The sequence below is a fragment of the Molothrus aeneus genome, chromosome 11, assembly GCF_037042795.1.
Source record: "Molothrus aeneus isolate 106 chromosome 11, BPBGC_Maene_1.0, whole genome shotgun sequence".
NCBI classification, from domain to species: Eukaryota; Metazoa; Chordata; class Aves; order Passeriformes; family Icteridae; genus Molothrus; species Molothrus aeneus.
The window spans coordinates 12,406,640-12,428,778 of NC_089656.1; the positions used below are offsets into that span (position 1 = coordinate 12,406,640).

General features: G+C 38.2%; 1 protein-coding gene across 1 annotated transcript in view; it reads left to right on the forward strand.

The window, feature by feature from the left end:
* SMPD3 (sphingomyelin phosphodiesterase 3) overlaps positions 1–22,139 on the forward strand; it is a 101,929-nt gene that overhangs the window by 43,025 nt on the left and 36,765 nt on the right. The window lies entirely within an intron of this gene.

Consider the following 22,139-nt stretch of genomic DNA (forward strand, 5'->3'; position numbering starts at 1 on the left):
TCCAGGCAGAGCACCTGGAAATATTATTTCAGTGGTAACTCTAAGTATGGCATCTACCTACCTTGCACTGCAGAGGAAATGAGTTTGGTATGCTGATGCATAAGTGAGGCCATGCCTCTGGATTAACCCCATCAGCCTGTCTGAATGAGGAAGTTCCCCATCTGATTGAAAGTGTGCCTCATGAATATTAACTCACTGCATTGGGAAAATACAGAGCAGATTACAACATCTAGTTAATAAACAGATGCCTTCTCTTTAGCATGTGTTGCCCCTTATCCACTCCCCTTTTTTCAGGAACGTTTTCACAAGACTGGCATTTGACTTCTCCTGTGGTGGATTAGTTTGTCAAACAAAGAGCAGAAGCCTGGGGTTTGCAGCTTGGTGGTGGCTGTGCTCGTGTGCTCTTCATCTGCTGAGCAGCTTTCTGCAGCCTTCAGTCCTGAAAGGTGCACTTCAAATGGAAACTGTACATTCCCAAGTGAGCCCTGATTTGCAAAGTGAAAGGGAAAATCACAGTCAAATAGTGGGCTAAAAAGGAGCTGGGCACAGTTGATCCTAATCCAGGGCTGGCAGCAGGGATTATAGTAAAAATATCACCAGCTGTATGGCACTGGCAGTGGGGGTCTCTCCCAGGAATCTCTTTGAGTATTTAGTCAGTGCAGCAGAGTTGTGTGATTAGGACTTCCCAGGATGATATTGAAGTCTGTTGAGTATCCCCATGCAATTCTAAAATCTGAGAATAAAATTGGCCTTGCTTAATTACTGCCCAAGCAAAAAGCTGGAGTTGAACTGTATATCTGAGGAAAAAAATACTAATTAAGACCTCTATAATATGCTTGTAATTTTGATATCATGGGAAAGTGATTCTGAGTTTTGCTATGATGCTGCCTGACAGGGCTCAATGCTGCTTCCTTCCTTGCTTTTGCTTTTAGGAAAGCTGTTTGGATCATCCCTCCTAGCAGATCTTGACAAAAACTAAAAATTCCCAAACTGAATATCTTATGTTGATGTTGGTACTGGTAAGGAGGTAGGTGTACTTAATGAATCACCAAAGTCTTCAAATTATTTATTGGTTCCTTTTGGGAGGCATTGTCTTAATGCCAGTGCTTAAGATTTCACTTTGTTAATGTTGGTTGTCAGAGTATTTGGAAATTTTATATAACTGTCACTCTTCAATGCTGTTGAATGTGAAGAGCTGTGAAGACTCTACTGACTGCATAAAAAAATTAAAATCCTGGTAATGCAGCTTATCCTGAAAAAGGTGATATACAACAGTCTCCACATAACCTACCAAACAAATGGTTTTGTTCCCAACATACAAGTATTTCAGTGTGCTTGATAGTGATAGAATTGTTTAGATCATAAATTTATTAAACTGGAGCTTTGTATAGCAACCTATCAAAATATACATTGATAGCTAAATTAAATATTAATTATTGTAGTGGAGAAAGAGAGAAGAAAATAAATAATGAAAAAATAGTGACAGTAAAAGCAATGTTAAAATTGGATGGGAGAGCTGATGTGTTAAGAGAATGCAGAACACCAAGTGATCAAGGTAAGGAGAGGAGCAGTTCAAGTGCAATCACATACAGTGTCTCTGCCATAAAAAGAACGACAAATAAGAAATGTTTTCAGACATTCTCTACTTTGTTTAGGGATTTTCTAAAACACTTCACCATGAATGCACAGAAAGTGGAAGTGACCTTTGCGAAAAAAAAAAAAAAGAGCAACAACATTTAATCTGAAAACTCTTCTCAGAAGGTTTTGTGTCAGTGTCTGTTATGGTGTGAACTACCAACACGCGTTTCTGCTGAGGGGTTTGTTTTTCTCCTTTATGTTACAGTTTTTTTCTTATATTCTTGTTTTCTATTCCTTGAAGCTTATGCTGTGCAAGTGTTTGCAGGCACAGATGGGCAGCCAGGCATGCAGGGTTCAGTAATAACAAATAATAATAGCATTTGACCTCTTTTGTCTGTACTGTGATAGCAACATGTATTGCCTTAGCACTCTGATTGCAGTGCTCTTGTCAAGATTCCTGGTTTTTGCTGCTGGATTCTAAAAACACTTGATCAATTGATCTTGGAAAGTGCTGAGCTTTTTCCCTAAGTCCTTCATACTTGGCTATCATCAGGTGAAATTTTTAGCAGTTTGATTCTGTCTGTAAGTAGAGGTGAATGAATCAATAAATGTTTAATGATTTTCATTGAACTAGAGAATCAGGAACATATATGTAAGAGAAATTTCCTCTTTCTGCAGTATTGTTTTGTAAAATTAGATGAATAATACAAGGATCTCAATAGGACACTGGGAGCTTTCCTTGCAGACAGTAACTAAAACTATATTTTTTTACTTTCTGGAGAACTTCCTGTACTGTATGCCCTGCACTTACTAAATTTTTAAACTTGTATGGATAGAAGGTTTGTACTATGTGAGTCACAGGTTGTTTATTTCTTTGTATTTTAACAGTGTGTATTTTAAATCTGTTTGTAATAGCACATTTTTTCATATATAACCATGTGCCTAATTCTATTTATAGCATCACCATAATATAAAATATTGAAAATATGATAGGAAAAGCAAGTGAATTTTTGAAATTTCCAAAATGTGAAAGGCTGTTAGTACATGGTGTGAAATCCTAGTTCAAATCCAGAGCTGCAATGTGACAGTTCCAAACTTTGCAGCTGGTGCTTATCTGTGTCTGACAGAGCAAAGCTTGGACTTCAGTAACACACCCCCTAACAATTCAAGTGTTATTTAGTTTATAGATGCATTAACAAAGACCCTTTGCAGTTGGAGTCATTACTTTGCAATCCTTTTAAGGAGAACTGTGAGCTTGCTGGTTCTCTGATCTTTATCCTATCCCAGCCTAATAGGGTAAGAGTAGTTGGGTAAATGACAGCAAAACCCTGCTAGCAGCCTTAAATAAGAATCAGCCCAGATATGAACAAAGAAAAAAAATAGTGAAAAGCTGTAACATGTATTTTGGAGAGCCCTGTTGTTCCACCTTTGTTCAGTTTTCTATACTTTGGGGATAGGAAGCAAGGACCTCCCATCTCTCCTAAGTGCCACTGCTTTAGGAAACTCCCCTATCCAAAATGGGGGATTTTGCTTCCTCCTTACCTATTTCTCTGAGTGTTTTTACTGTCTTCCTCTGCATTTTGGAATTGTTTAGACTAATATTCTCTGGGCAGTGCTGTATGCTGGAGAGGTCTGGGTTGAAATTTCCTTGATCCTCTAAAGGACAAAGAGCTAACTGACCATGTTGATAGATCAGTGGGGGAAGGAGGGAAAGCAAACAAATCATTAAATAAATTAGTGTTGTTGGCTGATACAAGAGGATTTAAATAAGAGATGCTTAGAAGAGATTGTTTGAAAAGACAATGATGGAAGCTCTGTGAACCCTGCAAAGCAAAGATGGAGACTTAATTTAAGCTACTGACTTCTGAGGAGATGAGAAAATCCCACCTTTAATGCTTTGTGTGGGGGGAATTCTTAATTACAAGAAACTCGTTGCTCTTTCTGTAGAGGAGAAACAAAGGACTGACTTGCAGTGTTGGAAAAGCCAGAGCTGTAACACTAACTCACTTCCCTGGTGGCTTTCTACCAAAGACATTTTTAAAGGCATTTGAGCACCAAACTGTTCTTTGTGCCTTTGAAAAATCCCTTGTGTGAAAGCAAGGGTGATTTAGAAAGGCTTATCATTTGGAAAAGCTTTGATAAAGCCTCATACTGGTTTCACAAGTTCAGAACAAACAATCTTAATTAATTCTTAATAGGAACCTGCTTACAAACTCACTCCTGCTTTCTCGAATGCATTCTTAGTAAAGAGAAGGCCAGAGTGAATGTCTGGATACTTGATGTGGATCCCTGAAAAGGATGAGATGTGAGCATTGGACTCTGAAAGAGGTGCCTGACACAGAGCAGTGCTTCAGATCCTTCCTGACTGTTACACAAATGTGTATTAAATTTTCCAGACTGCATCTCCATATTTATTCCAGACTGGATTTGCTGCTAGTGCTTTCCTTCATGTTTCCTTCCTAGCTTATTCCCAGCTTCTAAACCATGCTGCCTGGGATCCTTGCTGAAGTCATTCATTTCCTTGGCATCACATCTTAGCCTGGTTTGGTGTAGTCAGGGCTGTCTGTCAGGTTGAAAGTTCTTATCAGTCTTGGGCTGCACATCACCACAAAACTTCCATGAAGGTTATTCCATGGAATATGCACAGGAACAAATGCTGCTCCTGGGCTACAAACTGGGTTTCCTAGTAGAAAATCAGCTGTGCTGTTTCCTTACACTGGATCCATGAGGGGGGTCCCTGTGAGGCCAATCCCTGGCTGCCACCCTGGTGGGGCAGTAAGAGAATTTCTGCAAAATGCTGTAAAGCCTTTGAAGGCAAGATGTAGATCATATCAACAGTGATGGGAAGTGCTCTTCATGTGCTCGTCAAATACCCATCTCCACACAAAAATACATCTTGGTGACTATTTTTAGGATCATCACATCCAATAAAATTCCAGGTTTTTCTGTATTTCATTTATTTTCAATAATTATACTTATGCTGCTGCAGATCTGGGGGAGAGATGCTGCATTTATACCTTTGTTTAATGGTAAAAGTAGCTTAATCTTCTGATTTCAGAGCTTGTTAACACAAACTGCCTTTGAAAATGGTAATTTTCCTTTAGTGAAATGGTATTAATGGGGCTAAAACTTGCTTGGTAGCTGCATGACATTTTTAAGAATTTTGTGATTTTTGTGTGCCATGTGGCATCAGTTTACAGTACTCAGTGTCCTTTTTAAGGAATGCAAGACTAGAAGGGACCATCTGGGTTATCAAATACAAAGCCTCACAATTTCAGGCAGAGAGAAACAGACCTGGTGCAGAAAGGCCCACAGAGTAGCTTTCTTTCAAGTATCCTCCCTTGCCAAATACAATAAAGTCATCCCCAAAACCTTACAACAAAGTAAAAAATATTTTTAATTAAGGAGAAAGAAAACTACAGTGTCAGGTTTTATCAAGGCCAAGAAGAAAAGCTGAAGAGTAATGAATTGCATACAAGTTGGGAGAAAAGAAAGAGCACTTACAATTAACTGAGAACAGTATTCAGAAGAGTTCTAAATTTTTCCAGTTTGCTTATTGCCAAGTGCATTTCTAAAAGCAAAAATGAGCCCTGCTTGGCACACAGGTTGTGTATAAACCTCTTACCAATTTGGAAGGGACATCAAAGCTATTGAAGAATGTTTGTCCACGGCACAAAGAACTATGAGTCTGAGCTACAGGGAACATTTCATTTTATTGTATAAATTACCTTTATCTTTGAGAGAAATATAAACTAACAATTATGAATAGATAGTCGAGTAATACAACTATTGATTGTAAGCAATTTTTAGTGGGTTGATTTAAAGTTAATTTTGAAAAACAGCATCTTTTGTTCAGAGAAAGGAACTGCATGTTACCATAACATTATGCAGACCAGCTGCCATTACAGGAGCATTTATTTTAATAGGAGGAGGTTTTCCTGCTGTGAGGGGGACAGGCAGTTGTTTCATTCCTTCTTGAGTGCAATTCTTTTTTCTGTCTTAGTGTCTCTTGGAAGAGATATCCTTTTTTCCATATCTGTGAGACAGTGAACAGGTGTATGTATACTTAATGTATCTGGAGTATCTTAATCCACAGGGGCATGTACTATATTGAATTAATCTCCAGAAGAGAATTACACAAGGGAAATTCCTCTTCCCTTGCCCCTTCTCCTTCTCTGTACAAAGAAGAGAGAGATATTCCTACCGAGGATTAAGTATTTTTTATGCTCTGCATATTATCTGTGATTACTTTAAATTCTTTTTTGTTGCTTTTAGGAAGGTTTTGTATCATAAAATAAAAATAATTTAACAGTGAAGAAGCATGAACTGGCAGTGTTGAACATACACCACACTGATTCCACCAGTTCCTTCCTACAGCTTTTACATGAGTGATGATAAAATAGCTTAACAGTTCTGCTTATCAATATTAATATATGCAAATACATCCAGGAATGTTGCTTCAGACCTAGATGCTCATCAGTTCTTAGAGAAGAAGTCTTGGGTGAGTAAAGTCAGGAGTGTGGTTAGCATGGTACAAAGTTCCCTCTTGAGGATGAATTTTCCAGTGTTCCTGATTGGTTTTTGACAAGTGTCCCAGCTCCTGCCTGTGGCCAACTCCTCTAGCTCTTATTTAGATATAGTTTAGGCAAAACTTTACTGATTTGATTAGAAATTTTGCCTGGCAGAGATTGAAAGATTTGTTTCTATATGTCATGTTTAATTTATATAGTATCAATACTTATTCAATTTACAATATTAACAAATTACCTAAAGACAAAAAAATGCCTTTTTAAACATACTAATATAGAATTAGAACAGTAGGAAGGAAAATTATTAAATAACTTTGTAGATGGAAACAGAAATTTTAATTAAAATAATTAGGGTTACCTAATGTTTCCATAAAGCCAAGGCACAATATAGGAAGTACAGAACACTAAATAATACATTCCAGAATGTTAAGAAATAGAAATTAAAAAACAAAGCAGAATAAATTAAAAAAAAACAACCCTTGTGTATTTCTCCAGTGTTTGTGGAGCTCAGATTTTTTTTTCTTCTTAATGCCAGACGTTTCTGCCAAGGCAGGTCCTTTCCAAACCCATGCAAAGAAAGAGATTCAGATTCTGTTTCATCTCTTATGCACTGTTTAATACTGGTAGGGGTTTTTTGCCTGTTACTATCTACATCTGGTTTAAAAACTGTCCTGTTGGAGAAAAAATTCTCGTTAGCATTTCCAGCGCAAACACATAAAATAAAAAATCTGACAAACAATGCACAATACTGAACATAAAAAAAAATGCTGAAGAGCATTTAACACAGAATTTCTGAGTGATTATTGTAGCAGCATTGTTCCTGTGAAAGGCAGCAATATCCTGATGGTTAAATAAGCAGCATTACTGCTTTGTTGGGAGCTTCTTGCATTATTTTTATGAAAATTATATTGCTTGGGTTTTTTTTTCTTATTTCTCATTGTTTCTGTTGCTTTGCTATTTGCATGCAAAGGGTTATCTCTTGCTAAGTTCCCCTCTTCTGTCTGCAGGAGACAAGGAGCAGCTTTCAAGAATCCCTTTGCCATCATTTAGTAGATTGTACTGAGTGCTAATGGTGCTTTAAATTTTATCTTCAGTATCTCAGGGTGTGATACTAAATATGAGCTGAAGAGTTTCAGCACACTCAGAGTGAACAAACCTTCTCTGGTTAAAAATGAAAACCCCAGAAGTGACTGAGAAGCACCTTTGAGCAGACAGAGCCCTCTGCCTAGCAGACAACAGGGCTGGAATGTTGACTCTAACATTTATGTTTTCCCTCAGTAAGATAGAGGAAGAGTTGGGAAGAAATAATTTCTTTTAATTCCTTCTTCTATTTACTATATTCTCACGTGCAATTAGCTAGAATTAATTTTGAAAGAGTCATTCTGGATCTCTGCTTTTGCACAATGGTCTCTGCTCTTTTGGTAGCTGAGCTGTCAGCTGGCTGCCTTTGCTGGTGAATGAGGCTTCAGTTACCAGGAGCATTATCAATCAAGGGATGATGCAATTCTGCCTCAAGGGTCTGATCTTTCTGGGAATGCATTTCTAAGAAGGCCTCAAAATTTTCAGACTGAAAGGTGAAGATTGCCCTACAAGAGACAAAGCCTAGCTGAAGGAATATGAGAAATAATTGTAGCCCTTACACAGCAGCAGGTAGTGCTGCATGAATCTTTCCCTTAGCCCTTAGGTCATGGCAAGTGAAGCTCTTCAGCCTGTTTCTAATGACAATTCACTGGAGGATTCCTGTGTGGGTCTTTACAGTGAAAAATATGAATATGCTGAACGCTTCCAAGTGGTTCTTTGGGGTATGTATGTGTATTTATTTGCTTTGTCAGAATTTGTTTTGGGGGGTGGGAGTGGGAAGCTGAAATGAATGCAAAAGAAAGTAGATAACAGTGTATGTCATTAATGTGAAATAGTTATGGCTGCTGTGAGCTGCTGCTCGTGGTATGAGCCTTCTCTATGATCCAAGCATAGCATCTGTCTTCCCTGTATTCTGCATTTGCACTGACATAATGATTCTGAACTTAGGATCAATAAGCTGAGAGAGTTAGTCATTATATATGAGTACTGTGTTTTTTTCCCAGGGAATTTAATCAGTAACACCATACACAATTAATTTGAACAAATCTCAGCAGGGTACAACGGGATCAGGAGCAGGAATATATTCTTAACAGCCAGGCAACACCTACAATAACTGCTCAGATTAAAATTAGAATTTGAATTAAAATTCAAGTGATAGCCATTTGCCTTTAACGAATTTCTTGGAAATAATCACTGCTGAAGTACACATTAAGCCCTTTCATTAACCTCTAAAAGAATGCCTCTAAGTGTTGCTCCTTGGCTGAGATGTTAATATGCTAGTCATGCTGATGACCTGTTCACAAAAGCTGAATTACCAGCTGCATTTGCATTGATCTTCAGATGAAGAGTGCTGTTTCAGAGCTGTGGTGTTCTCCAGCTACAACTGTATGCAATTATTTTAGTGATAGTACAACAAACATTAATTATGTTGATGAAAATGCATCCATTTTTATTATGATGAGTATGAAATATACGATTTTATATATATGATGGGCAATCTTATACAATGAATAATAATTTTTCCATCAAAGGCACGAAAATAGACAGTTACTGCACTCATAAAAGATTATAGTGAAGGGGTGAGACACAGGGCAAGAAGCTGACTGATCTCAGTGGGGAGAGTGGCTTGAGTAGCACTGCACAGATGATTGTTGCCTCAAAAAATAAAATTGCCAATTTTCAGAGGACAGCTTCTCTTCTGATATGCTGACTAGCTGAGGTCCACAGCTCATGGGGTCCTGACCAGGGAGGTGCCTCCCCAGCAAACTGTGCCTAAATCTGAGGTCAGTCACAGCACAGAGCTCAGCAGGACTGGCAGAGGGGACAGTGACCGAGCAGGGGCACACAGAGGCTCAAAAGCTCCTCTAGGGGCAGGTGGCAAACGCAGGAGCAGAACTTCCCTCTGCTCTGAGCCTTTCCCCAGCTCCTGCTGCTGGCTGGGAAGTTTCTGGATCACTGTGTGTGCTTGTGGTGTGCAGTGGGCAAGGGGGCAAAGGCAGGGTCTGAGCTGGGACCGTGGGTGACGCGGATGTCACAAATGGTGAAGCACATCTCAAGGTCTCTGAATCAGAGCTCTGTCCTGTGCTGGCTGCCATAACCTGGTCATTACTCTGGCCATGACCTTTATCCTCCTGATACAATAGAAGAAAATAATGCAAATTCTGTAAAGTTACAGTGTTGGGTTACTGTGGAGAGGTCACCCTTTGTTCTGGCCTAGCAGTCCAATTAATAGCAATGATGGAATTAACTGTCTCTGAGAGATCAAAGCTAGTGATGAGACACATCTCTGCTTCCTTCCTGTAATATTCCTCTTTAATTTAGCATATTTTGAAGGTAGAGTTCTAAGCCTAAAAGCAGGTAGAAGTGCTATGTTGAAAGCAGACATATGCAGTATAAAGACAAATAAGTAGAAACAGGGTGTATTAGCAGTACTCATATCTTTGTGTCCATTAAAAGAAAACCATGAAACAGAAAATGTTATGCAGAGTTAAAAAGAAAGGCATGTTGTAAGATTTGAGCTTCCTTCTGTGTGAATGGCAAAATATTTTGTTGGTGATTAGTTTTTATACGTGTAGTTATACCTAACTGTTCCTGTTGGGGGATTATTCCTAAAGCAATAGTAATAGTAATAGTGATAGTAATAATAATAATAATAATAATAATTCAGTTATATTCCCCAAATATGAAGAAATATAAATAATACAAGGGATTTTTATAATGAAAAAAGAATGTGGTCACAGCCCATAGGGAAAAAGAAATGGGGACAAATATGTTTAACACCTAGTAAATAACTAAAAACTAGGGCCAATAGGTTTGTATCATAAAGCAAAACAGTTGATTGACACTTGTGCCATGATTACTTTTAATATTTGATGGGAAAGTTTTCTAAATTATCTATTTATAAATAAGATTTTTTTTTCTATTGAATTACAGCGTAAAGTCTGTCCTAGCCTCACCATATGAAACTGAAATGGCAGAAGTTAACCCTCATCAGCTTCCAGCCCCCTGGTATGAGGCACAGTATCAAATAATCCTCAACTGTTCCTCATTCAGTATTACTCAAGTCCTTTACTCTGTGATTTATCTTAAAATATAGCACTGCTACTGGTGAGTGTTAATCTGCTTTTTCAAACATGTTTCAAAGCATATGCTAAGATTACAAAGGAAGGTTGTCTCCTGAGCCCCAGGAGGGAGGTTGCTCAGAAGGTCCATGCATGGGTAGAAAAAAAACTTAGAAAAATTTAAAATTACTTTTAGAAACCCCCCCCAGAAAGCAAATAAACCTTTGAGATATTTCAACGTTTCAAATATTATACTAAGCACAACATAGTAGAGGAATGGTTTGGGTTGAGCTCTGTCCTATAAAATAATGGCTGTCTGTGCTGCCTGGAGTATTTTGGAGTTTGAGGTTCCTGATCTTTTTTCCTCTACCAAGTCAAGTTTTCCTTTGAAGTACTTTTTTTCACATGGCTGTTGCCACAAATAGATAGTATGAGTTTCTTCAAAGACTGACACTGATTGTAGCTGATTTTGGCATTCTTGAAAAGCCACAGCTACAATCTGAGAAAGGGTTAGGCCTGGCTGAATTTCTTGTGGCAAATCTGTTATGTGGATTTGTGGGTATGAGCCATTGTAGGTGGACTTGGTGAAGAACTTTCAAAATAGGCTCCTAACTTAACATACACTGGGAACTGTGAAGTATTTTACATAAAAAGTCATGCATAAATATGTGTTACATAACCACAGCAAGCAGCTGCAATGGAGCAGGACAGGCAGCAGCCCCCAGCCTGCCTGGAGAGATCAGTGTAAATTACAAAAGCAGTTGGTTCCTCAAAACTTGTTTGCCAGAGTTCTTTCAATTGAAAAGAGGGATGAATGTGATAAAACAAGGCAGCTATTTGGTTTCCAGAAAATATTCACAAACATAGAATTAGTGCTTTTATTTGTTGTTGCTCTGCTTTGTTTTCAGATAATGCTGCAGCACAGAAAATACTGGGTTGTAGAAAATGGAAAATCATTTAAGATTTTATTTTATGTAGAAAATGGAAAATTATTTAAACCTGCATTTAAGTTACAGTTGACTTCAAAGAACACCTCTGATTCTGAAGGAGTGGGTTTGGAACTGAAGTGAATTTGCTTTGAATTTACTTCTATTCATGCCTTCCTTTCTTCTGTTAGTTGCTTATAATTTCATTGATGTATCTACCAGTGGTGCACATAAAAACATGGTATGCTAATGGCATAATTAATATGCCAAGCAGCACATGAAGGCACCTTGACAGGTTTGTGGTTTACCAACACTGTTTTACAAGATTAGGCTGGAGCTCTCCAGCTGCCTGACGTGAGTTGTTTGCTCAGTCTCTCATAAAGCTGAAAATCAAGTTGTTATCAGCTGAGTGAGCAGCAAAGTGTTACCATCTTCAGTGCTTACCAGTTGGGCTTCTTTGCCTTAGTGAGCCAGCCATTATTTTCAATTAGTTTAAGGATAATGAATTCAGAGCAATTTTGATCTCAGCTACAAAATTACTTGTGTAAATGCTTAAGAGAGTTGGAGATACAAAGGAAAAAAAAAAAAAGATCACAAACTTTTTAAAATTTAGTAGAAGAGTTTTTTTGTCTTTGAAAGGTTGAAATGATTGGATCTTGCACCTTACAGCTTTTGGCCAGTAGTCCAGTCCATCCCAGCAGATCAATAATCCTTTGAAGCAGAGTGAGCAGAGTAACCTGCTGGTGGTACCTGTGCTGTGTTCTGTGCCAGCTCAGTGAGCTCAGCCCTGGCCAGCCTGATAACCCTTCCTACAAAATGCAGCAGCAATATTTAGGGACTTTGCGGTGGTTTTGGCTGTAGGGCTCAAGGGTGAATGAATGTGGCTGGTAAAGGAAAGCCCTTTGTTCCCTAGGAGAAGGAGACTCATGTTAGGGTGGCTGTGTGCAGTGGGGATTGTGCTGCTCCCCAGGTGTCTCTGGGATAGCACTCAGCCTCTCACAGCTAAGGCACTTGTGCCTGCTGATCACATTGCAACTTGTCCCTTTGTGTGAAAGGTTTGCTGCTTAATTGCATAGACATAAGTGATTTCTTGTCACCTGTAGCCAAGGCACAGTGGAATTGCCAGTTCTGCTGTCTTTGCTGTACAATATAATTTTATGTCACTTACACCAGGCCTCAAGTCCCCTGATTTAGAAGCTTAACACCTGTCAGATTCATAGGACAAAGTCAGAATAAAAATTAATGTTCTCTTTTGTGAATTCCCTTCACTAGAGGTAATCCAAAGGCTTTATTTCTTCAGTTTTGCTGGTGCATTTACTGCACATAACAATAATTATCTGAGATAAAAATTTACCGTTCTTTGACTCCCATTGATAGTGAAGTTCATTACACCCCCATTATAATTATTACCCTCTTTATGTATACCTTGTTAAATACTTCAAAAGCTGGCATCTAGGGGATGCTGTTTTAAGAAACTATTTAAGTGATCAGGATGAATTATGTAAGATATTAACAGTATGTTCCTTCTACATCAAATCTTACAAAATTTGGGGTGCATAATAATCAGAATTATACAAATAATATTATTCTGTCTAACAGTTCTCTGACACTTTCCCAATATGCATTGGGAATTGCAAAAATGCAAATTTATCTCTGGGAGCAGTCCGACTAAGACAATATAGGAGTAAAAGCCATGGCTAATAAACAAAGGGTATCTCTGCCTGCAATACTCAAGTAAATGTATGTCCTGAAAAGTGTAGCACAGGCTAGGGGCAGCCAGCAGAAATAGAAATGCAACTTATAGCTAATAAGGCTAATTACAAAAACCCCCAAACATTTTTGTTTTATCAGTGAAGCTGAACCATTCAAGACATGGAATCTTGGCTCTTGGTATGTGACAACTTCAGCTGTGTAGTGGGGATCAGTTAACGTAAAGGCACAGAGATTACCACTGTCAGAAATGTTGCTTTTCCCAATTTGCACCTTTTTCCTTGTCATTTCTTTGGCAACTGTTCTGTGACATGCAGGAGATAATGCAAACTTAGACTGAAATATGATTTTCATTTCAGTGCTGAAGAGCTTCACTTCCAAGAACACAGCATTCAATATATGAAAGCCTGCTTTTCTATTAAAGACAATTGAATTTTTAGAAATGTATTTCTGCTCTGCAAAATGACTCTTAAAAATTGAATTCTGAAGTGAATCATAGGGCAAAATGAGTTTATTTAATAGCAGGACAAGACTATGCTGGTTTGGAAAATGTAGCAAAAGTCTCTACAGTTTAGGCATTGCTATTGACAGTTCTCTGTGGATGCTGTACTGTTTAGCAGCTGCATGAACCTAATAATTTACACAGGTATTTTACATGCCTGAGGATGCTCTTTGTAAATAATGGACTGCACAGTAAGTCCAAAGAATGAAACAAACTTCACAAATACATCAATGCAGGTCTTGTAGAACCAAATCCCTATTTAACTCACTGTAACAACTTGTGCAGAGTTTACTAAAACTAACCTTTTAAAAATAGTTTTTTCGTACTGTGAATATGCATCAGAGGTATGGTTAAAAAAAAGGCAATTTAAAAAATTTTCTGACCATATTTGGACCAAATTTTAATGCACTTCATTTTTTACCCCCCTGGAATAGCAGTATAAATCCCTAGCAGATTTTTGCTGAACCATTGTAACAGTAAAGCTTACCTGAGTGAGTAAAAGCAGCAGTAAGATCTAGGATGTTTGCTTTGCATCCTAAAACTAATACTGAGATTGAGCTGTTTATACTGGAGGTAGGCCCAGATCTATTTTGGAATCATCACTTCTGATTCTCTACAGTTTTGTTATTTGGACTGAGATCTTATTTAACTTGTCATATATTCAAGTGTATGAAAAGATCATGCATGGAATGCCATGCATGAAAATCTAATCTGCAAATACCACGCGTTCGTGCTCTCAGCTTCTGGTTATTTATTAAGGAGCAGCTGCTTCAATTAAACATTTTACTTTTGGTCACAATAAAAAACTAGTAATAGCTTGACTCAGTACTGACATTTTTAAAAGCATATTAAATATTTAAACAATTTTTTTTTCTGCTGATGGCTAAGAGAAGCATCTAGTTACTTCATTTGTTGGTGATCACATAAGATCACTGCAGAAGGTATTTTTAGATGGAAGCAAACACTCTGTCCCTCTTGCTTCTTCTGGATATAGGAAACCTTCTGATTTTGTTCTGGTTCTAAGAGTAAATAGAAAATGGGATGTAAAATGAAATATCTCTATATTTCCCTGATCTTTAAAAATGCATGTAATAACAGAAAAAACTACAAACATTTGCTGTATTTTTAAGGAACTAAAAGTCCACAGAATAGTGAGGTGAACTTTGTATGCATACCTCACTAAAGTAGCTGCCCATTTGCACTCATTCCTTGTTTTTGTTCTTTTAGATTTTTGCCAGATTCTGTTACTGGATTATGCTACTCTCTTGGTTTAGAAGTGGTAGAATGTTGGGTATTTAGCATAGCTTCTTTTGTTTCTTTTCTAAATATGGACCACTTTGATTAACAGCAGTACAATTTTGATATTTCAGGTGTGTTATGGATTAAACATACATTTTGTATAACGCAAAAAATGAGATTAGCCTTTATTCTTGTTTTTCCATAGAGATACAAAAGCTTCTGGCTTAGAAATAAGATTTCCCTCTCCCTATCCCACCTCAAATTTTTTGTTCATTTTTTTCTGCCAAGTCCTTTCCCAACTCATGCAAAAAAGCAGTAATGTCTGAAGAGTAGCAATCTCTGAAACCTGGAACCTGAAATGTCGAAAGCTGAGGCCTGAGCCTGGATCTGTTCTGCCAGCAGAAAATATGGGAGACTCTTGGGCAATTTAATGTACAATGCCAGAAACCTGGTTCTTATCAGGCAATGTCAGAAGACTTCAAAGGTTGCTTTGTGGCTGAACATTGCTTCCTGTGCTGTAACAGTGAGGCATCCAAAACAGACTGAGCATGTTCTCAGTTTGTCAGATGTCTTAGAAGGCGAAGAGGAAGGATCAGCATTTTCTGTGTAATGCAATGGTTAATAAGAAGTGAAGAAATTTTAGGACAAGTGGGAAACATATTGCAGTCCTTCTGTTTTGCATTCTTGTGAGAGTCAAGAAGATTTTTTTCAAGAATGCCATTTTGGTGGCAAGCATATTTCCAAAAAACATTGCAGGGTTGTGGAAGGGAAGGGAAGCACCCCAGATTTGTATACGCCCGTGGTTGAGAAGGAACCACAAAAGTCAGAGGCTTTTAAAAAGACAGTTTTATTGGTAAATTATACACTTGGCATGGAAATTGGTATGTTAGTCCCTTATCTTCCCATGTAAACACAGTGGTGGATTTTGAATAAAGGGTAGAAGGAAAGAGAGAGGGAGAGACAGAAAGATCAGCAGTGCTGGCTCCAGCACTGATCCAGCAGCCTGGGATGTGCACACCAGGGCTTTGTGGAGGTAGGTTTTTATAGATAAATTTTCCCTACCCTCGAGGTAACTCTCTCTCTCTTTCTATGCAAGCTGTTACAGTGTGCAGTTCATTCTTCTTGGCATGTCTGGAAAAGAGTCAGAGCCCTTTGGGGGTCAGAGGTGGTCTTGTTTTCCCCCTACTGAGCTGGCCTTTGGTCCACGTCTGCTTCCTGACCTCAACCCCATGGCTGGGCTATGCTGTGCTTATTCCCAGGACCCAGAACAAGGACATTTGTCCCAGAAAAGTACTGCTCCTTGTCCTCAGGCTTCTGCAGGGGTGTCTGTACAGATGTGTAGCAGCAGAATGTGAAGTGGGTCAGAAGATTCTTGACATGGATCTTTTTAGATACCCTGTTCCCCCAGAGCTGCCCAGCCTAGCCAGGATAAATGTGTTACTGTGAGGAGCCAGCAAAGCCTCATAGTTAGAGCAAGCCATGAGGCTTCCTGGAATAAACCTGCACAACATCTTCTCCCTGCTTTCTCAGGGATGGTTTTAAGACAAGTCACCACATAGATCTTGTGGTTTTAAATAATTCTTGAGTATTTGAGAGATTAGTAGCTTTGTAATATCTGAGCTAAATTTAGCTATGCTTTATGTGAAGATGGCAACAAGTGTTCTTTTAGAGTGTTAAGTGATTAGATGGGATAATTTAAAAAATCACGTCTTGCTTTCTGTCCTCTTTTATGTGTTACTCTGTAAAAAGAAAATATGAGAGGATTGGCACACTTTAGTCTACCAGTGTATTGCAGTGACATGAATTTACAAATAAGTAAATGTAATATTTTTGCTTAAATTTCCTATCTTTTAAAAAGCTGAAAGTGTCAAGTGCTCTGGGTTGGTTTTTATGCTGGTGGGTCCTTTTTTTTCAATAGATGTGTGTTTGGCTGTATGAAAATATGCAACAAAAGTACTCAGCCTATCTTGGTGCAATTTGATTGTAAAAAGCTTGAGTTTGAATTCTTGCGTTTTTGTCAGAGTGGCTTGACATAGAAGCAAGTTTTGGGGGAAGGACTTGGCATTTATGTTTTGAGTTTTGAGCAATGCTGGGTTTTTTATGATTACCACCATACAATTAGATCACTGGGTCCTGGGGAAATACACCTTTGTCAGTAGAGATGGAAACTGTGTGTTAAGGAGTCTAGTTTTGGGGTTTCCATGAAAACTTATCCAAGTTACAAAGGCTCTGTTTTCCAATTTTCCATAAGTAGAAAATGAATAAATGTACTTTAATTTTCTTTATAGGGGTAGCTGTGTTTTAATTCAGTCGCATTGTATTTTAATTTCCTTTATAAAGTATTTAAAGAATTGTAGGTAAGCATTTTTTACAGAGGAACAGATATTTATTGGCAGGAATTTGTGTTGGATTTACTGTAGGTTAAGGTAACTTTTTTTTGGCACCTTTAAGAACAATTTCAACAGTATAAAAATATCCACTCTGGGGAAAAATGATTACTTTATACTTCTATTGAGCTGTCATGGAGTAACCAGAAGCCTGGAGGCTCAAAGTGCTGCTTGAGAAAGTACAGCTTTTCATTTTACAGGGAGCCTGTGCCCCTGCTAATTTATGGGCAAGGCATGGCTGTAGTCAGACCTCTGTAGGATTTAGATGGTGAAAGACGAGTAGGGAAAATTTTATCTCCACTTCTGTCTTGTGCACCTAAAGCCAATATTGTTCCATCTCACTGGGTTTTGTTAAACAAACCATCTACAAGGATCAGATTTATTTAGCCATTATTGAATTACTCCAGCTCCTGTAAAATACGAGGCTAAAGCACACTAAAAGGTGATTTTGTAAATAAAGCCCATTCTGTTTCTATTGTATAAACAGAGCTTAGTGTCACAGATTCATACTTTTGTAGGCTGCAGTTGTCTCACTACTGAAGTTCACCAAATAAGGTCTCAAAACAGAGTGTTTAGCTTTCCAGGTGCTGAGTGAGATCACCAAGTGGTCAGATTAACTTTTTTTGTCTAAATCTTGCCTGATAGTAAAGCTTTTCTGAAAACCTAGAGCTCTTTGTATTTGCAGTTACTTTCATCTATCAATATGCTATTGATCCTACTTCTTACCAGTTCCCAAGATCATAAATAGGAATTGATAATTTGGAAATATGTAATTGTCCCCTGTACAAGAAGTGACAGTTCTGCTGTTTAGGATTTTTTTGGTATTAATTCTGAAGTAGCTACTTTAACAATGCAGTCAAATTAATGTTTTAAATAATGTCCTTGCAGATCAGAACTGACATTGGTTGCTGTTACTTAGTTTGCATAACCATGATATTTTTAGAGGCATTCGTGGCATTGGCCCCTCTAAAATACAACAGAAACTGTCATTCTGCTTCTATTTCCACTGAAATAAAAATAATTGAAGAAAGTTTGTGGAGTCCAGATTTTCAGATGAGTCTTCATGCCCTCCAGTGAAGTAGAACTAAATGCCCTTGTAAAAGGTTCCCACATGGCTTGTATTTGATTATTTAGCTGATGTTCACAGGCTGGTACTGGTACACTCACAGAGTGCACAAAGCTTTGGAGGTGTATTTCAGAATTTGGAGCTGTACTGGTGAAGTTTCTGGGTTTGGGTCAGGCCTCCAGGGAGCAATTAGTACAGCTGGTGTGTAAACACAGCATTCATTGTTGAAGTGCAGTTTGTATGTGTGGAGTAAAGAATAAACCTCTCCTAGGCTTGAGAGGTGTGATGTGTCCCTTCTGCATTTATGACTCTGGATGTAAGGTTTGAGCAAGTATAATCTCTTGTGTCAGGATAGACTCAGTGTTGCTTGCAGGAATATGAAAGATGATTGTTTTCTACAATAATGCACTCAGCTTCAATTTTTCATCCATTTTGAAAGAAAAAAAGGGACAAAACTGACATGTTTTTAATGCTTTTCAATGGGTTATAATTGTAAAGATCTTTTTTTAACCTGTGTTTTCACACATTAACATAATTGAATTTATATATTTTTTTATTAAGTTTAAAACATAACCCAATTTATTTAGGTAGCAGAAGGTGTGTGGGTATGGTTTTTGGCCTAGGAATATGATCTGGGACTACCAAATTCAGGTAATTTGCTTTTGGAAATGGGAATCTGCTGCCATGGCCCACATAACTGTAAAGCTCAGAGCAAGTTTTACAGTGTGATCACAAACAACTTTTCAGCACTTTGAAAGAAAAGCTCCCATTTTGAGTGAGGAGATACACAGGGCACCAGGCCAGCCCAGTTTCTCTGCAGGTGCAGCCAATCTTTTGTCAGATGAAGGGGATGACTCCCACTCACACTGGTGCCCACAGGTACCTTGGGCCCTGCTGATCCAGCTCCAGCCCTGTGACCAATGGGCTCCAGCCCTGGTCCAGCTCCCTTCACCTGTGGTTAATAACAGCACCAAATCTCCTTCAATGTACAGCTTTGGAGACGTTCAGACAGAGGCATCACTGAGATTCCAAGGACTCCTTAAGAAAATTTAGCACCTCCTTGCTTCAAACACAGATTGCATCATCACAAATCTACTCCCTGAATATGCCAGAGGCTTGAGCAGTCCCCTGGACTTGTGGGGGTGCTTTGGGGTTTTTGACTGCAGACATGTGCTTAATGGCTGACATTTCTGCTATTCAGGGAGACTTTAAATTCACACTTCTTAGTATTTTATTTTTTACAGGTTAGCTCAATTAAGTTAGACATCTTGTTTATGCTGATTCTTGCCTGTTGGCTGCCTATGGACAAAGACAAGGTGCAGAGCAGCCTGGCAGTGTTTGATGACCTTTAGAAAGGAGGGAGAGAGTTTAGGCAGAAACTGGTAAATGAATGTTGCAATGGCAAGTCTGCAAAAACATTGTCCTCCTTCCCTTCTCCTCCTGCCAAATCCTTAGTTTGAATGGGTTCTGCTTTATTCATCAGTAGCAGTGATTCACCAAATTCAGCTTCTCATACCAAAGAGGATCCATGTTTTCCCCAAGTTTTTACAAAGATTTTCCTAAGCTGTAAATTGTTACTGATCTAAGTGGAAGTTAAGGTGAGCCAGTAAGTTCTACCTAAATTCCCTTCGCCTGGATGGTGAACTCTTTCATGGAACGAGTCCCAGCCAGGATGAAAGGATTTCAGATAGAACATCAGGCTGTGAAGTGATCACAGGGGAACAAGGAAACATCTTCATTAGAGCCACTGACCCCTTGAGATGGCTGCATCTCTGTAATTACAGCCCTGTAATCAAGCATGGAAAGCAGTTCACGTGGTTTTGGCCTTTTGGAGTGGGTTTTTTTTCCAGAAGGTTAGTTAGCCGTTGAACTAGACTCTAATTAAAAGCATGTATAAGAATAATCAGGGGAACAACACTGAATAAAGGAAGGAAGATTTTATGAAGTGTGTCTGGGAGGAAAACCAGATGAGAACAATGAGGAAAGCAAAAATTAAGTTGTGGTTTGTCTAATAAGTCTGAATGACGTGAGAGCCTGAGTGAGAATTCCCTCAGTTACCCCAGATCTTCATTTCACCTGTGCTCAGTTACAAGCACTAATTTTTGTGGTTTCACATGGTCTAGTGGGATCATTTTTGTAAGACTGTTTTCTTTGATTGAAATTACAATGACAATAAGTAAATCAAGGTAAAACCACAGCCTAAATAAACTGCTTTTCTAGAATTAATTTTTAGATAAATATTGCTACAATCTTCACTGGAAACCAACTGTTAGGATTCAAGAAACACTACTTTTAATGAATATATGTAAATTATGATGTGAAGTTACCCATAGGGTAATTTTCCAAATCAGTTAGCCACTTCAGCAGTTTTATTCTGTTTTTAAATAAATAACAGTTTAAATAAATCACTGTGCCAGTGATTTACTTATAGTTTTAAAAATACAGTTTACTGTATTTTTACTGTATATAGGTGATATTGCTATCACTTTTGAAGAAAGTTTAGTTGTCTGAATTTGAAAGTGTATTTTAGTTTCTAAGCAAAAGGAAGTTAAAACTTTTCTGACCATTTCTAGACTGTTCTCATAACATGATTATTGTAAGATTTGTTGTTTTTCTTCTGTTTCTCCTATCACTTGTTGACTTGTATTGTCCTTTATTTAGTTTGCAAGCAATGCTGGAGCTAGAAACATCTCTTTTGATCTATGATGTCTCCATCATACTTCTGGGCATAATTATGATCATAAAAATCTTTGAAACCTTTCTGCCTGATGTCTTGTTATCACTAAAGTTGAGATGTTCCATACTGCCACCATAAAAAAAATTAAATAAAGTCTATTTTTAGCCTTCAAACACTCACAGAGTAATAAAAACCACCAAACAACGCTGCCGTTTACGTCTTTGTAGCATACAAAAATATCTGTTTCATTGCAATATCTTAAATTCTCCCTTAATCTCCCAAACCCCTATGAATAAAGCATTGGATTACCAAGTAATACCCTTCATCACAAGGAATTAGGCACTTTAGCTTTAGGCTCCATCTAAACCGTTGCATTAGGAGAGATGTGACTGACGTCATGTTTTCCAAGTTCCTGTTGACTCACATGGTGCCTTCCCTCACCCCTTAAGATCTTGCTGAGATAAAATCTGCCTCTCATGACCCTCTTAATTCTCTTTTTTGGGGTGGCTTTGAGGCACTAGCATGCATAGGATTTTCTAGCAAGGAGTAGGAAACTTAGTTCCAGTTTACGTGTGTGCCAGAGAGTCTGTGACAGAGCTTTGGCAAGTTTTGTGATTGCTTTCATCTGGAAGTTTAGTAAGTCAGGATAATAATTTCCTTGCAAAAAGAGGGTTTTTAATTAGGACCTTGACATGTCTATGTCTTCTGTCTGCAATATGTAAAAATTTAATGGACATCCAGCTCTTCCCTTTATACCCTCTTCCCTTTTTTCCAGCTATTATATTTTAAAGCTTGCTGTGGTACCAGGGTTTTTGTGCTTCTGTGTAATGAGTTGTGGGAATTCTATTAGAATTCATGGAATAAAATGCATGGAATACAAGTGTGTACTCAAACCATTATTGCCTCCTCACTCCAGCAGGCTGGTAGTGAGAAATGCAGCTGGCACCTGGTCAAAAATCCTCCTGATTTTGAAAGATACTCTCCCTTTTTAAGGCAAAGGAAGTGTAGGAGTCACCAATGTGGCCTTGAACCATCATACAGCCTTTAGTGTTTACAGAGAATCACGTTCTTGCTAAAAGTTGTTAAAACAGACCTCAGTCCAAACCAATCTGCTTCATGACATGGGCTGTGCAATCTTATCCCATGGAAAGATTTGTGATTGCATTAATTTTTCTTCCATTTTTACAAATACACAGTAGTATGTTGGATCTGCAGTAAGCATGAATTCCTTTTACACAGTATGTCTCCACAATCTGGATAATGGCTTTTGTGAAGCTGTTTTAGTTGGGTGTTTCATGGTTTGCTGGACAGCTTTATCTTGTAGATTTATCTTGTAGATTATCGATACTGCAGTCCATAATAAAACTGGCAAGAGTTGTATTG